Source organism: Anas acuta, chromosome 4 (assembly GCF_963932015.1).
Source record: "Anas acuta chromosome 4, bAnaAcu1.1, whole genome shotgun sequence".
In the NCBI taxonomy this organism is placed as follows: domain Eukaryota; kingdom Metazoa; phylum Chordata; class Aves; order Anseriformes; family Anatidae; genus Anas; species Anas acuta.
In genome coordinates this window covers 38,255,499-38,274,138 of record NC_088982.1, presented here as the reverse complement: position 1 = coordinate 38,274,138, position 18,640 = coordinate 38,255,499, and the positions used below count along the sequence as shown (strand labels likewise).

General features: G+C 34.5%; 1 long non-coding RNA gene across 3 annotated transcripts in view; it reads left to right on the top strand.

Annotated features, from left to right (window-relative positions):
• The window catches only part of LOC137855983 (uncharacterized), a 67,372-nt gene that overhangs the window by 36,529 nt on the left and 12,203 nt on the right, over positions 1-18,640 (top strand). The window contains exons 2-3 of one of the 3 annotated variants that reach the window (XR_011096115.1): positions 12,453-12,497; positions 15,316-15,459. The exons of 1 other annotated variant lie outside the window; for it this stretch is intronic. This is a non-coding gene — a long non-coding RNA (uncharacterized lncRNA). The remainder of the gene's footprint in view (positions 1-12,452; positions 12,498-15,315; positions 15,460-18,640) is intronic. One more of the 3 variants, XR_011096117.1, reaches the window with a different exon arrangement.

Genomic DNA, 18,640 nt, shown 5'->3' with positions numbered 1-18,640 from the left:
GAAGAGCCATTTGCATTGGAATAGTGGAGATAGATATTTTACTTGCTTTGGGCTGTTCTTTGAGCCAGCCAATATACAAATGCTATAAAAAGATTTACATTTCTGGATAAAAGAAAATTGCCTATAGAATTTGTTATAACCAATAAATAGCCATGAGCTGTTAAAAATTGTTTAGTCAATACCCATAAAGAAATTTGCCATTTTTATTATAGATAGCATCTGTATACAAAGATTCTTACACATTTATACCTTATTCCTGTAGATATCTTTTAAAACCTCATAGGAAACCATAGAATTTCACAATGATCTTATGTTGTTTTTTAACTGTTATCTATAAAATAGGCTTTGATAAATTAAATTTTCTATACCTGGACACTTGTGAAAATTAGTTTTGTATCTAACCTAATCTTATTTCTCTAAAGAAAATTTTTCCATCAAGTGTTCCCTATTCATTCTAGTTATCTAGAAATAAACATTCTGCAATGCAGAGCTGATGGCTGGGCATGTGTTTTTACATGCTGTAAATATCAACCCCACTGGGTTGCTGACAACAACTTGAGGACAGAGGCACAAAAAACAGAAACAGCTTGCTCCTAAACAAGTATGCATTGCTTTCTGTGCAGCAGAAGACAGAAGCTCATTTTGCTTTCTTATGGTGTGTCACAGAAAATTTAATAGTGACATCTATATGACACAGAATGAGATTTTCTCATAATATTAGAACATGTCAACTCTGTAACAAAAATTTCATGTTGAAAATTGTGTTGTAATCATGGACAGGATTTTCAAGAAGTCAAGAAGAAAGTATTACAGTGAGGAATGATTTGAGGTGATTTTAACATACTCAGCCTCTCTTTCAGAGAGGAACTTTCTTATGTTACATCAAGTAATTACTGAACAAATGAATTCCATTATGACACAGACAAATTCATCGCAAGTACCTATCTCTGAGGTCTGACCTTTTTCAGAAATTAAGTACTGATAGCAGTAGGAAACCGACAAGACAGAATAATGTGATATAGGCTTGGATTACTTTGTTTTCTACAGGTAGCAATATGAATAAATATTTTTTTTCCCATTTCCAAAATATCTTCCTTTAAACAGAATCAAAAAATCAAGTAATCCAGGTAATAACAAGTCATCCAAATAAAGTTTATCTGTATCTTTACTCTAGATAATTTATAGTTTTAAAGAGTTCAAAGATTTCTTCCAAGAATGAAACCATTTGAACAGTTTACTTTTGTTAGATATATTTTTAATCAAATGACAGAGATAAATGAACTGTTGAAATTTGTTCTGAATTTGGGGACACAATGTTGAGTTTAACTCAGTTATTTCTTATTTACAAGTCAAAATATTATTTTTTTCTTCACAGAAGTGATTTATTTTTACCAGCACTTCAGTGAAAAGTGTAAATGATTTTCTCCCCACTATGCTCTTTCAATAACTGTGTTTGACTTCATCCACAAAATAACAGTTTGATATCAGGTATAAAAATTTAATTTGTACTGTGCCAATGAATATGTGCAGTTAGATGTTGAAGGTGTGAATCCACTCTTGAGAGACTGAAACATTTGCAGATAGAGGTCGTGAAGTAAAGATCACAGAAAGGCAAGTAGGATCTTTCTTCTTTTTTTTTTTTTTTTGATTATGTGCATCTGCACCAGGCAGGCTTTAAAAATGTGTCTCTGGATGTACAAAAGGACAGACATGAGAAGTGGTTTGATTAGCATCAGGAGTGGTCAAACCCTCTGACTTCTGTGATTGGCTTGTAGGGATAAAGTTATAATTCTTCTATGGGACTCAGCTGAGTCCCTGTGCAGCTTTGCAGAAAATAAAAATGCAAGAAATAGAACAAAGCTCTTAGCCAATCCACTAGAAATCCCAATAAAAAGGAAAGCAATTAAGGCTGTGAAGAAAGCTTAAAAATAATAATTTAAAAAAAAAAAAAAAGAGGAGGAGGAAGGAATATGTGGTTTTGTTGTTCCTGAGGGGGAGACCATGGTAACTAATGTCCCAAAGATGATCATGATGTCCGCAATCATGTCATAAGATTAATTTATTTATCCTTGATGATAAGGAGTGAGAAAAGAGAAGAAACAAACTAGCAGTATCATCAGTAAATCCCATCAGATTGCACTCACAGAATGCTTCTCCCACTGTATTTCAGGATGAGAAGAAGAACCCTGAAATGAGGTGTTCTCCCTAACTCTCATATCCATTTTGCCTTTGTGCACAATATAGATTGCCTTCTGAACAGGCTATAATACTTACATCAGTTGTGTTTTCTGCAATAGGTCATTGTCTCTTGAGAGGTGATGAGAATTATTTACATTCATGTAGCTCTTTGCATGCATTTGGCCTATGGATCAGGAGATATCCAGGAGAAAGGGATTGGGGGGTTGGGGAGGGAGGTGTATCTCCGGTACATAGGAGAATAATCACAAATATAGGTGTTTTCAGCATGAGGTGAAAAACAGAGAGATTGACCTGGGGGTGTATGTGATTTAATGGAGGGTCTTATTCTGTCCAGCAGGCTTAAGTGGAAGAAAAAAATGAAGTGTTGACTCTAGTTCTACTTTAATTGGTTACAAGAGTGGGGAAAAGTAAAAGGAGGTATACCAGGAACCTGTGGAGGAGGGAGCAAGTATATATGATTATTCAGTCCACTGCTCCTAAAATAACAGAACAATTACTGAGATTGCAATTGGTACTGTACTGTACAGCCCAGTTGATATTCAGAAGGACCAGGATCAACCCAAGGAGTTACAAATATACTTCTGAACTGCTGGGTGAAAATAAGTAAAAATCAGAAGCATGTAAATTCAGTACTTTTCATTTTGCTTCATTTTGAGTAGCTCAAATGTTGAATGTTGCTCTTTGATTATTTTTTTTTTTTAGTTTGTGCACAAAAAAAATCAAACAAAATAATTTAAATTCAATCCAGTCCTTATCTATTTTTCCATGACTAAGCATCCCTTGACTTTAGGAACTGAATAATCCTTCCTACCCTTGTAGCTGTTGTGAGTTGTTTTAGATTAATATTTTTATGTGAAATTACTGCTTGATTGACAAACTGACACGCTTACTGCTTTTTTTTTTTTTTTTTGGAGGACATAAGTGTGTCCTTCACTTATGAAATATAATTACATGATCATGTTGGAAACTCCAGGAAAAATGTCAGCCCAAGCGTTAAGATTGAAAGCCTGTTTTTTTTGTTTAACAGTCAATATTATAACCTCTGAGCAAAAATTAGCATGCCAGTTCTCTAGGCAATCAAAGCGCACACAAAACACAAAGGATCAGGTTTTCAGCATGACAGATGTGTTATTGAGAAAATGGCCACTTTTGGCATTGTGATTATTTGCTCAGATGTTTAATCTTCTCATGATAGCTAGGCTTGCAGAAATTAGTTCTAAGGCTGTTAGTATGTGCCTGAGTATGATAGTGTCATGAGGCTTGTGCTCATTGATCTAAGAAGTGAAATGGTGGCTGGTTGAATCCATTGCCCTGACAATGAAGCAGCACCCAGAGATATAAGGGAGTCAGTCTGTTGAACTCCTCGCGCCAAATGGGCCAGACCTAATCACAGAGACTGAGGGCATGTTTACACTACCCAGCGCAGCATGACACAGAAGCTTTGCAGTAACTAGCTCGGGCTCTGAGCCACATTCATGCTTCTGGTCCAAGCACTGGACTAACCACAGCTAGGTCAATGAGGTGCTGCAGAGCATATTTTCCGAGGTGTGGTGCTTCTGAAGCCAAATATGCCTTCTACCCCCTTTGCAACACAGGTATTGGAAGGAAATAAAAAATCCCTAACTCCAAGAATCTGAAAACGATGTAAGGATATTATTTTGGCATTGGACTGTGCCTGCCAAGTTGGTCAGATGATGATAACACTAGTTTAAGGACCAGGACTTGCTCTCTCCAATTGGATTGGAAGTACCTCTAGACTTTTTTTGAAATAGCTGGACTTTTTTTTTTTTTTTTAATTAGGTTTGATTTGGCTTTGAAAGCCATTCAGACACACTGGGTTAGATCAGTTCAATACTAGAAATTCATTTTCATGTGTTTCTTAATGTAGCCATCCCCTTAGGTATTCTTTTCTTAGCTCTCTCCCACTTTGGTATGGTCCCTGGGTAGTGTACTACAAGATACCTGACATTTTCCTCCCTACACGTGGAGTGATCTTCTATGGTTTTGGGTCAGGATGTTTGGAATAGTTTATTTAGTTTTTCTTCTCTTTACGCATGTCTTGTGACATAAATACCAGGATGGACTTGTCAACAGACCTAGGTTAGTGTAGCCTCACCTCTCAATACAGATGCAGTGTGTTTTGGAGAGATCCCTATCTCAGCACCCACAGAAGCAGCATTGAATACTGTGCAGTGCTTTTAGAAAATAAATAAATTAGAATTTTTACATCAAAATAAAATCTTTGCATTTGCACTGTAACTATTGGTGTATAAAACTAATTTTGTCTTAATTCACTAATTGCATTCCCTCAATTCTAAAGCAAATTTACCAAGTAAAAGTGCAAGAATGTAAAGCAGTAGTCTAGAGAATCTGCATGGTCAAAAACATCAAAGTAAAATATCATTTACATAAATATGAGATGAAATGGGTCAGTCACATAATAACTTTTCTAGTATAAAATGGTATCAATACATGTTGCACAGTATGTAAAGTAGTTGCTGTTCCCATAGCTGATATTTAATTCACATCATGTAATCTCTGACCATTAAAAAATAATATTCATAAACATCAATTAAATAGAAGAAAGTGTATGGCTAATCTGTAACTTTTTAATTATGCATTTTAAGTTTGCCTCCAGTAACTGTATGCTTAAAAAATACTGTGGAATAAAATATGCATCTCAGATAGAGAGATATGCAATATTTCCACAAATTCTAATAAAATGTCTTCATGTTAGGAGTCAAACAGTGCAAATCACAGCAATGAGATATATTTCTGGTAAACACATGAAGTGATGTATGTAATAAATACATAGGCTGTTATATATATAAAAACTATTTTCAGGTGATTATATTTAATCTCAAATATTTCTCAAATAACTCCTAAATATTTTAGTCCTTATTTATCTTTGGATATAACTTCATGTGTTATATGCTATACACACACACACACACACACACACACACACATATATATATATATAATATAAAATACTGGGCTTGATTTGTTATTGTGTTTTGGTCTAATAATATTTATTTTGCTGTTATATCTATGTTATATATATGCTGCTGTTATATATATGTTACTCCAAAGTTACTGAGAGGAGCTGATTCAGGTCCTTGGCATCTTGGAATAGTGGTACATCTCAAAGACACATCACATTTCAGAAATACTAGGGTGGTTAACTTCCAGAAATAGGTGTAGTAGCATAAAGTAAATAATGGCTGCATGCGCTGCCATTGTTTGGTACCTCAGTTGGTTGTTTCTGACATAAAGAATTTATCAACAATAGTTTTTTCACTTGTAGTCTGCAAGTGAAAGTTTTGACTCAGAACTATTGGAATCAAGTTGCTTTTTGTTGTTGTTGTTTTATTAGGTTTGTTCACACTTCTCAATTCCAGAAAATCTGTTCCTGCAAATTGTCCAGATGCCTCAGAGACAGGGGTTACCTTTTCTGATGTTCACAGTGCATTAATATGAAGGATAGAAAAGACAAGAATATCTGGACAGAAAAGAGTAATATCTAACCCTGATAAGGTCACAAACTGTGATTCTTTTTTGTTTGTTTGTTTGTTTGTTGTTTTTTTTGTTTTTAAGACAACTTTCAGGAGAAACGTTCAGAATAAAGGTTTTATAGAGAAAATGATATTTTATCTCAGTATTACTAATCCAGGAAAGTAAATAGTGGAAAATCACCTGGTTGATGGAGAAATAGCTGTCCTTCTGCATGCTGGCATATGCCAACAAACTGGGAGCCCAGCCAAGACTACAGATCAGAATAATGAAGTACCAGATTTGCTGCACCCATAAGGCATCATGGCAGAACACCAAAATGGCAAAAAATACCAAGTTTTGCCTGTTTAATTTGTTTTGTGAGATGCCATTCTTTTTCCAAGTTAGTGAAAATCATGTATTTAAGTGTAAAGACTACTCACAGATAGATATTTGTTTTTAATGAAAATCGAGGGTGAAATTTGAGCAGGCCCAATTTATTACTTATCTAATGGCATTCCTATGAGTTCGTTTTAATCCATTCATCTGTTAATCTTATACCAAATTCTCTCTCTCAAAAAAAAAAAGAGTGGTAATTGAACCAATCACATTTTAGGAAGGAAGGAGCATTTGTTCTTTAGGTTGAATTTAGATAATTTATCATGGAAAAATATCTAAAAATCACCAAATTTCTCCTTTTCTGTCTGCAGTCTTTTCTTCTAATGCATATCAAGAAACATGACAGATTTAGGAATTTCTTTAGCTGAGTGAGAATTCTAATTGATAATGGTCTCAAAATAACAAATACAACATGAACAAATATAGTACAAATATGTTTAATGCTTAGTTTAATTGTTATTCTGCTTTGGTAATCATTTATCTTCTCCTAAATATAAAATTTTATACCATTAATGAATGGCTTTCATCCAATTTCTGTAATTTTACATTCTATATATTGTTAATTATTTCCAGTGAACATTTTATGAGAGAATATTACTATCTGCATTTCAATCTCAAAGTAAGAAAATAAATCCTGCTGTGGGGAAAGCTGTTATATATGGAAGCTAAGTATAGCATTTGCAATATGATGTGAAATAATATGAATCTGAAAAAAGATTTGAGTGCATTCATTACTTGTAAAATTAAGAAAATGAATGTGCTTTTTAGATCACACATTTTAATGAGAAAAAAAATACTTTAAAATTTTTGAAAAAAAAAATGTTCCTAATAATATTTCTTAGGCTCTGAGGATTGCTTTGACTATTTTTTTTTCCTATGTGTATATATATACACACATGTGTATACACACCTATACACATAAGATAGCAAGCAAAATATTTACATGTATACACGCTTATGTGTATATTTTTGTATATATTTTTAGTGCGAGACTAATTGATTCCACAAAATACCCTTTGAAGTGACTGTCATCTGCCTGAATCAGGTGGCCTGTCTGTCTGAGCTGTCTCATTCATGTGCAAAATAAAGGCATACAACTCAATTCTTTTTTTAAAGCAATTAATATCTTGTACTATTTACACAGTGACACACACCAAAAATAATTAAATAAAATACATAGCAGATATGATGGTCCTTACCTATAATCCAAGGTTAAAAGCAATATGAACCAAAACAAAAAGCCTGTGAACCACTGAAATGCTTTTATTTTGATACACAGCAGATTTTTTTCCTCCTGTCTAGTTTCTCCATTAGTTTATTTTAAGAGAAATGTAAGGATTATATTTTAAAGGCACAAACATCAGTATTTATTTTTTGTGTTACACTCCATATACAGATATGTTCATAGCATTCTTCATTTTATCATACATCTTGGAATTTAGAGAAGCTCGAAGGAACCTATAGATTACAACCCAAGCAGTATGTAAGTGGTAAGCTGGAGAAGGTCTTGCCTGTAAAATCTAGGAGAGTTTTTCCTGCATACTTCTGCTTTCACCTTGAAGATGCATTTAAATAAATCTTTGCTGTAGTAGCAGTGTTCAGGTCATGACCTGCTATTGTTAAGGTTGCATAACAGCTTTCCTTAGTTGCTCTTTAATTTCAGTAAACCTCACCATGCAAACTGAAAGTCCTCTGTTCTCTACCTGAGGCTGAATTTTAATGGAAAGTATGAGCAAAACCAGTTGTGCCATTTGTCAGTGAGGGGAGAATTAGAAAATACACAGTTCTCTTTATTGCAAAATTATTGCATCTGACCTTTTTTATTTTACTTTTTTTTTTTTTTTCTCTTTTGTATGAACAGAAATGCAACAATTTAGAAGTGACTTCCTTTTTGCTAGCTGCTAATATACAGTTATAGCAGAATTTTAAAAGACGCTGAATTCTATTCCTGGGGATTACTTCTTGGTTTTCTGCATTTCACAGTGTGAACTCATGTGTTTTTAGCTATGAAGAAAAGCACTGGGAGGGTGATGGTCTTGTCAGAAAAGCAATGAAGCAAAAATCAAGATAGTTGGATTTAGTTTCTAATGAGGCTGTACATGTCCTGAATGGTCAAGCTGCTTAGGGACAGATTTTCAAAAGCACCTGAAGGCTTTCCAAGTGCAACTTGTTTGCTTTCTGGAAAGCAAAAATCCCATTTTTCTTCTCTCTGCATAATTTCAAGGTATTTTGGTACCTTTCGAGGAAGATGGGCATGTAATAGACACTTTCACAAATTCCATTGAAATTACTTTGTAAAAACAGCAATGATAATTTTTTCTTTCCTTCCTCTGTCTCACTCCTTTATATAATAAGCTGTCTTTTATTGTATTTGCTTAGTACAATGAAGCTGGAAGCTGAATGGTTATCTGTTAAATAGTCGTGACAGTACTATGAAAAACCTATACCTCCAACACTATTTTAAAGCTTGAAGGAAATGAGTCACAAATGTACGTAAGTTGCCCAAGGACACCAAATGTGAGTAAGCTGATCAGGATCACAAGAGGAATAGGTGGCTAAGTATTTCCACAGATCACTGAAATGCAGCAATGAAGTAAAAATAAGGAACTGCATTCATAATGGACTTGAATTAAATCACGGGTTTAAAGCTGGCAGAGCCTCATTGAAGTTCAAGTCTTCACTGGGACTATATCTTTCATTTAAAACGAAATACAAATTAAAGACTACTTTTTGTATACAATTCTTAATCTCCAAAAGTAAAACTTTTGATACCTTATGGGTAGCTGAAAGCAGTTGGCATATGTGAAATATTATGCAATTTCAGCCTCAGTAGTCATTATTGGCTCTGCTCCTGCATGCGCAAAAATACTTATAAATGCACACTGATAAAATAATACAATGTTGCAGATACAAAACCAAAACCCAGATGAGCTTCTAAGTTATTGACTGCAGAGTATCAGTTACCTTCCTAATATAAAAATAAGAAATATTATTCACTGTTAATTTATTATTTTCTATGTAACAGGAATGTAAACTTAATTTTGATTAGTTCTGACTTTGCCTGTTAATAATTGTGATAAGGTTAGGTCCATAGATATTGGATCTTGCTGTTCTATATCATATCATTGTCATTTGGAATCTTTCTGTTTGTATATATGCATTATTGCAACCTTTATTCAGGGATTTCCAGAGGCATTTTTGAGTGTATAAATGGGTAACAATTCTGAAGTGTTAACAGAGTATCTTCTAGCATCTAGTATCTTTCATTGTTTCAATGAAAGAAACACCTCTGGTACCTTTGAAACTGTTATTAGTGAATTGACCTTCAGATTATTGTTCAGGTGATGGTATACAACACATTTCAATGCTGAGAAGTAATTATGAAAACTCACAGTAAGCTATCAGAAAATTTCTAAATTTTTCTTGCAAGGTCTGAGCAATTACCAATATTATGATGATTGAAACAACTATAGAAATGTATGCATTTAGACTTTTTTTTTTCATGCAATTTAAGCAACCAGGTATGGTGTTTCTCATGCTGTTACTTTCATTTTTGTTTGCTGTGAACACTTTCAGTATTCTCTAGGTTTAAGAAAACTGTTGGTTAGTACATAGAATTCTCTTATTTAAAAGTATGGGACATGCTGCTTTTCCTTCTGGTTCAAGCTGTCAGATCTGGGGAGGGGCGAGGATATCACTTTTGAGAAGTGTTGCTGGTATGCTAAATGGTTGCAGTGCTGTAACAAGATGCTCCATGATGCACTGCTAGCCCTGAATTTCTTCAGACACCTGATGAATATATGAAGGAGTTTGAAGGGGACTTTGATTCCACAGGAGAAAGACAGGTTTAGAACTGGAGGGGTTTAAGGTCTTGGTCCTGGCCAGGTACTGTGTTCTTCGTAACACTATGTGAAGATCATCACATCACAGGGGGCCAGGCTGTTTGAACTGTCTTATAACAGCTCTTTTAGACATAAACAGCATGGGTACCTAGGTCTGACTTCTTCAGTTAGGCTTTTTAAGAAATCACATCTTGTTCAGGGGGATCACTACAAGATGTGTTTAATCACAGGTTAGAGAAATCAAACTTTAGAAAAATCAAAATTTTGGCACATCCACGAGGGGGTCAGGAGACCCCAGGCATTAATAATAGACAGGATTTGGATGGATATAACTTGTGACCCAAATCAATGCACTGAGAAAATTATGATCTTTGTGAAGTGACTGTCCTGGACCAGTCACTTGTACTTCCTAACCTTAGGAAATTACCGGCATGTCTATCTGACTACTACCTCTCACTATAAAAGCTGGTTACTTACAGATAAATATTTAAGCTCTCTTCAGTCATCCAAATGATTCATATCCAGCCCCGTCTCTTCTGAGCAGAATGCTAGATTATATAAAAATTGTTTCTGGGGTGCGCAAAGATCCTTCTTGCTGTCATTTTTTTTTTCTCTGAACACCCTGGATTATGAAAATGAAACAAATAAAGTTCAAACAAATGTCTTAATGCACATATTTCTTTTATTATATTCTATCTGCATGTTAAAACTATATAATCTTAATACTAGTTCCAAGCGTTGTGTACAAAGTAGAATTAGGATAAAATAGGAACTTTTCAAATATTATTCTTATCCTTGGATATAAACAAGGATATTATTTTTTTTTCCTGCAAATGAATCTCAACTTGGCAAAAAATACAAAGGGATTCCTTAAAAAAATCATAATCGTTTACTGCTTTTTTGGTTTCTTTGTTTTTGCTTCTGAGGAATGTTTGCACCTTTAAATCATTCTTTACAGTAATGAAGTACTTCCTCACTGTGCCATTATAAGTTATGATACAGATCTAGCTGAGTCCTTGGAATTGAGTGTAAATTTAGTCTTGAAGTTTCTTGGGACCATAGAACTTAATGAATAGGAAATTTATAAATGATTGTATTCTGTTGAAGCAGTATGCTTGTAAGCTCTTCATTCTGAATACTATCCCTTGAGCATCACCTCAAGAAATCCTCCGGGGGTGATGAGTAATGCACCAGAGTGAACAGAAGCTGAATTTGGAGAGAAGTCAGGATGTTTCTGATCTCTTTGGAAAGAGACAATGTCATTATACTAAGTGAATGCCAAAGTAATCTATGAGGTGGAAATTACAAGATAAAGCTAAGGGGTTTACTTTTAATCCTTCATCCGCATACTTTAGACCCTTTAGGAAGATCGTGCTAGTTTTACAGAATGTTGTATTAATATCTTCTATTAATATATTTATTTTTAAAAATCATTGTGGCTTTAGGTAATGTTTTTAATGTTCAGCTCTGTTTGACACATCTGTCTGGAGCCATGGGAAAATTGTAAATTAAAAAGATCCACATGATATGCACACCCCAGTGTCTGGGAGAGACTAGTCATTTGGGTAGGTCTTTTTTTTTTTTTTTTTTTTTTTTTCCTCTGGTGTGTGTCTGTGTGCTTTGACCCAAATAACTTATTTTTCCCCTTTGATTTAGAACATAGCAGAAGTTATTTGCTAGTTGCGGATCAGGTTATTTGGGTCAAAACACCAGAGTAGGTCTAAAGGTGTTTTTTTTTTTCAGGGAGAGGGGAGGGATACATCATCTCTGTTCTGCTTTACTGCTGTTCCACATTACAGCATTAGTGACCTGCCCCAGCTACTTGATTCCAGCACAACCAAACCCCATCTGGGTCATGGTACAGGTAGAATAAATAAGAGTCCTTGTGCGTGGGCATGTGTGGCTGGTGCTTCACTTTTCAAACAGAATTAAACATCAGTTGCTGAAGAACATGAGATGCATATAATGCACACAGTCTTTGATAAGCTATTTGATGCAGCATTTCTTAAGTGAAAACATAATTCAAAAATTATATTGGATGAGGACTCTGCCATTAGGCAATGACAAGTAAAGGATAATGATCAAAAAGTACTGTAGCTAGCAGAGAGCTGCAGGAATCATTGCTTAGTCCAGCCGTCCTTAACATCTGCAAAAGAGCAGGAACAGCATATTACTATTATGGAGTGGATAGTTAGTGGGGAAATGTTGAAAGTACCCATAAGATAAAAAGAGACGGTTGAAGTGGATCCAGGAAAAGAAAAGATACAATTTACTGGTTAGAAAATTATCTGAAACAAGGATAATGTGGGGAAAAGTGATAATGGTATAAACTTCAGAAGAGCAAAAGGGAACAGATTAGATGGGCCTCTGCATGTCAGTGTAATAGACAAATACTATTTGGGCTTTACACGTGTAGAATTAATGAACTAGGTAAAAACTATAGTGAAAGCAAATACAATACATGCACACCATCCAAATTTGCTTTGGGTCAGGAGTTTGACTGTTCTTGTTACTCAACAGGGGATTACAGAACAGTACATCTCTGTGTTGGATTCGGTCCTTGAAGTAAGTGCGATCTTTCAGTCTGGTAAAAACATTGTGATGTATGCCACAGCAAGGATGTATGCCACAGCAAGGAGTGTCTTGTAGTTCTCTCTGAATGCTTTCCTCTTCTTTGCGTCTTCATCACTGTAGTACAAGTAACATCCAAGCAGGAGGTTTAGATCTACTGCTCATCCTTCACAATTGCATACCTCATAGGGGAACCGAATCGAGGACATTATTATTGTTGTTGTTGTTGTTGTTACTACAAATGCTGTTTATCTGTGATTTAAATATATGAGGAGCAGATGTGAAGTGACACTCAGATGCATCCCTGGTTAGCTGTTTCTGGATTTAGGCTGAAGTCAGTTCCCTTGTCTATACACATCTTAATGATGTTACATGTAATCACACAGCAATTGTACGTGAATTTTTATAGACCTTCATAGCATCTGCATTCTTCAAGGTATACAGGCTGTTTTAGCTTTGCTTTTGAAAGGAACAAATGAAAAAAAGGGGGAGGGAGGGATCTTTTTAGTGTTCACTTCCATCAACGTTAACTGTGGCCTTCTGTCATTTCCCTCCCTCCTCCCTCCCTCCCTTCCTTCCATCTCCTGGAATCTACTTCCTTCCCAGCCCATGAATTCCCAATGGCATGTGGGAATGTTCCTCTCTTTATTTCATTGTGTTGGGATATTAGCAAAGTGAGTGGCCATTTAGCCAGCCTTTGCCCAATAGACCTCAGAATATACCCTCAAATTCATATCTTCTGATACCTGAAATAGGGCCTTATTAGGCTTATACGTGGCTGTGTAGCACCATGTTTAGTAAAGAAAACACTGGTTTCAGCTGCAGTGTTTGGTATCAGGCATGGGACAATCGTCTTAGGCAGGAGCCATATCTAAAGTGATTGTTGTCAGAGCTTCGTAGATGCACTTAAGCTACGGAGAACAATTGCTGAGCAGCACGTAAACTTCTGATTAACAGCAAGCAAGTAATGTGGATTTAGAGAAAAGATTGTTGTTTTTTTTTTTTTTTCCCCTGAGGAGCCAAGGCAAAATTTTACTTATATCAAAACCCAATGGGGATACTTGGCATTCACTCTTCATAAGATTTAGATGTTTAAAATTTTGGTTTTATAACTAAACAACAAAATGTGTGTATTTAAACTACATCTCTGCCATGTAATATTGCTAATTTGCTCAGTTATGAAAATCTAAGGTGTCAGGATCTAAGTATTGCAATGAAATGAAACAAACAAACAAAAAAAATCTGCTGCTATCAATAGATTAAAATATGGTTGAGCAAATAGTCCCACAAAAATAATGGATTTTTACACAAATCCTTGTAATGTTGCTTTCACATCCCAAATGAATGCTACTTACTATGTAAGAGTTTGCTGTACCATTCAGTGTGTGATGAAATCACCTGCAATGGTATTTTTAGAGGCAGCTGTTTCACATGAATTTCCATTAGAAAGAACAAAGTGTTCAGGATTAAGATGAGAGTGCTCTTTAGTGGCCTCAATAGCTGGCTCATTCAACTCTTCAAACTGTCAATATGCCAGATATTTCTATGTAGTGTTCCCATTAAACATTTTAATCAAGAGAAACTACTGTAATAGCACGAAATTGGGCATATAATTAAAACTGCAAAATTTCATATTTTCTCTTTCATGTAACTGTACTAATTCTCTAATAAATTTCATAAAGTTGATTCATAATTCTGCTTTGGCATTCTGACAAAAGAACAGAATTCTTTGCGAGTGTTTGCCTAATTTCCATTTTTCAAACCTAATTTCAATTTTTATTGCTTCATTTTGAATACAGTGATTAAAGTAATGCTAAGTCTTGCAAAGCTTTGCCAAAGAAAATGAAAGAATGAAATTATGTATATTTAATTAGCTACAGTTCTTATTTAAGAACGACTTATTATTTTTCTTTTAAGGTTGATTTTTTAATCAAGTAAACTCTACACTACTCATAACTCATTAGTCAACCCTATGACAAATGGGGTGGGAGGCCAAATAATATTTTTCTTTTAAAACATTTTCAATTAAATAAGTTTACATTATTTAAAGAAAAATCAATGAGCTTACTTATAACCAGAAACCCTCTGTCCTCCTTAAATATCCACAAGATCTGTATTTAGATCTTCTACTGATCTGGAATTGGCTTTGCTATTGCTAATTCCAGGTAACAGGTTTCTAGAGAAACAAAGAATGGCAACCTCAGAAGGAAGTTACTAAAAGCAATCAGTAGATGTTAACCCCTGCTCTTCCTGAGCATTTGTTTCAGTTGGAAAATATTGTTTTCAGCATGGTTTCTATTAAAAAAAAAAAAGTTTGTAGTGTTTTTTTATTTTATCATGGTTTTTGGCTTTATGTAGCTTTTGAAGTGCTTAACTTTATAAGTAATTTTCTTGCTTATTTCAATGTTTCTATTTTCATGGTTAAGAGTTTTATTGAATTGGGACTATGTTCAGCGTCTCCACAAGCAAGACTTAAATGATCAAGCCACGTTAAATTGGTTGTCATATATCACATATCATTAATAGTGAACAATAAATTTCTTATTAATAATAATAAAAACTGATGAAACTAACATTTGGTTGAAATCTAAAATGAATTTCTATTATTGTAATCAGAACAGAAAAGATTTAGAGACTACCCTTCAGTATTATATTTACACAGAACTAAGGATGTGAATTTAGCATCATTAAGGTTAAACTAAGGTTAAAGATGATGGTCTCTAAAAGTTGAAGTTGTTAGGTTTCTTCTGTGATAATTTCGCTTAAGTCTATAGGGAAGAATACAAAATTCAAACTACCTTCTCCTCCTCAGGTCTGAGAAACTTGCTCCAGTGGAGCACTGGTCAATATTTTCCCACTGACAAGCAACTTCTATAAAAAAAAATAAAAAAAAATCACGAGTAAAAACAAAACACTGTTATAGAACAACTTGGCAAAACTGAATCATCTACCAAAGGTGAGAATGAGAATACTTTGAAAATACTTCTTTTGCTACAGCAGTAGAGTAGCTACTACAGCTGCTAGTCATTCCCTTCTTCTCTTGGAAAAGCTCTTATGTGTTTTTTGTTCAAGCCTGAAAAAAATCCAGTTGTCTGATAGTCATTCACTCAAACTCCAGCCACATAATCATTAAATGCTATATTTTCTCTGCCATACAGACAAATTCCTCAAATCATTAATGAGAGTAAAAGGGAACTTGGAAGAATCAAGACCAATCTGTTATTCTCAGTTATCTCCTCTTGCAGGAGCGATTTCCACCTACGGAAATTTCCTTGGTATTTTCAGCATTTTAGCTAAAATCTAACTCTTAAATATGGGGTTCTCTTTTCTTTCCCCCTCTACTTCTCTCCTTCCTTCTTTATGGCTCCTTCATTTCACAGAGGGAAGCTGCAGTAGTACACAACATGCCAAACACCTTGGCCATCCTGTTCAAATATTCCAATATGAAGATACAAGTGGCCCATGCAGTCAGTTTCTTGATGCCAAATCATACCAGCAAAAAGGTGTTTCTTTAGTAGGACACCTGAGTTCTCAGAGAACTCTGGGTTGCTTTCATGATCATCAGGTGCCAGAAATACATTTCTGCCTTTTAAGATTTGACCACAGATCGTAACAAAAAAAAGTTCTGTACTACATATGTAGTATGGTACGGCTTTCCCTATTACCCATGATTCGGTAAGCTCTTATAGTTTAAAAATACAATAATAATAACAGGAGCAAGGAATAATTTAGAATAGCTTCTGGGTACATGTTTCAATATTCTGTGGTTCTACTAGCTGATTAGATTTCAAAATACTGCTAGTGATTACAAGAGAGAATAATCTTTAATCAGTACTCTGCTGTTGTAAAAGTTACTTGTGATATATGTCATATAAAACATATATTGCCTTATAATACAATTTGTCTTTATTTAGTACAAGGTTGATAAGAGTGTCTCAACACACTAATTGGAACAAGTAACCCAGAGGTCTGTCATAAATTGCTAGAAGAGACAGATATGCTATCCTTATAAAAGAAATATGATTACATTATTTATTATTAATCATTACTATAGTTAACCAATTAACGAATCAGTTTATCCTTTTAGGCTTATAAGGATAAGCATATTTCTAAGTTAATTATTACCAATGAGTTATTAAAGCTATAGAATAAAAGAATTAAACATTTGATGTTAATTTGCACTAAGCAAACAATAGAAGGTTAGGAACCCCCAATCCCATCAATAATATATTTAAATAGTAAAATAATCAATTTCCTGTAGCAATATAACCATGTTTGCACTGTAAGCCTGTTTTGTTTTTTTTTTTTTCCCCCTAGGTAAATGGATAAATATTCACATAAATCACAGCTGCATTTAGGCAAAGATGCCACACTTTTCACAATGCTGAACACTGGGTAGGAATTACAACTTATCCAATTTTATGTCTCAATATTTTTTTCTTAGAGTACATTGAGTAGGTTTGCTTTGATATAAAGCATGGCCAGTGATAACACTACTATATGGTTATTTTGAACACTTTCCAGAGTCCCACTGTCAATTTGTGGCTTTGGGTGAAGAAATTCAACACATTTCATGCATATCTCTAAAACTACTATACTACCTAGGAAAGCAGGATATGTCCTATTTTGTTCTCTTTGTGTAGAGCAGTTCACTCTCTTGAGAGCAAATAATTTACTTCTTGTTTCCTTGATTACTGTGTCAAGGTTTTCAGTGGAGCAAGAACTGGAATCATAGCTCTTCATCTTAAGAGGGGTACCCATAGCCCTTGGCTAAGGAATTGCTCTCGAGTTTAGTCTTTTTTTGGTGCACTGAATATTTAATTAGTTATCACAAAGTGGAACAGCTTTCAGGCTGAAATGGGAGAAGGAAAATACTTTCTTCTCTCATTAATATCTTATGGGATATTCTCCTAGAAGGTAAGAATTCAGATCTTCTCAACCAAAAAAGAGTGAACCCAGGTCTCTGGCTCAGGGCATATACTTGGAACTAAATTAACTAGAAAGATGCCTGATTCTAAGTGGGTCAACCTGTGTATGGGTAAAAGTAGTCCAGGTTAGCCACCTTATTTTTTTGCTGCAATAGTCAGTTGGCTTGTGAACCCTTACTAGAGAAAGGAATCTCTCTATCAGGATCTCTAGCTGAGGCACAATTTTACACCACCAAAATGTCTAATCTTAGGCATGTACACTGAATTTTTGATACAGTGCTTTTTTTCCTAAGTCATTTGCATTTTAAAGGGCATTTACACTATATTTGTATTACAAAGGCATAGTAGAAAATATATGGAGGAGAAGGGAAAGTCATGAGGATGAGGTTGATTTCACTTTGGTAAGTATACATAAAACCTGCTAAATTTGATTTTGCGATGTTCATGTACAGCATACCTCAAAAATTCTAGTAAATTTTCAGAAAGGAAATCCAAGATGATTCAATGTGAGAAACCCATTCTAAACTGATACATTAGTTGAAGTTTTATGGCTCACTATAATATATTTCAAAAGCAACACAGAAGATGTTATTACTAATGATAAGGGAAGAATTTTCTTAAGAGAAAAAATTATTTATTAACAAAAGTTGACTTCCTAATGTTCATTCTGCCCAAAAGGTCAGAAATATGCAAAGCCATGTATTGATGTTACACTTGGGCAAAAGCCACAAAAACAGCACTTTGGAGTAAAACAAACAACAACAAAATACAAATAAATAAAAATTAGAATAACTCTTGGGAAGTCATCTACTCTACTCTCCTGACAAAAAATAGCATCAGCCATGTTTGTGTCTGCGTGGACAGATGTTTGTTTAATCTGTTCTTTAAAATGGCTCAAGATAGAAGAGTTCTGCAGTAATTCACTTCAATCTTTATCAGCTTAATAATACAAAAGATTTACCTGTCCTCATGTCTAACACAATGTAGATAGATATTAACACCAGTTTTATACATCCAAAATTTAATGCAGACAGCAATATTTCTGTCCAACACCCCACTAGTTATTCATTTACAGTGGAGTGCACTACAATAACTCACCCCAGAATGTAGAAGTAAGGCTTGGGCCTGAATATGTAATATGACACTAGAATAATGAGGTAGTCTTCAAACATTTATTTATTTATTTTTCAAATTTGAATGAAGTCGGGA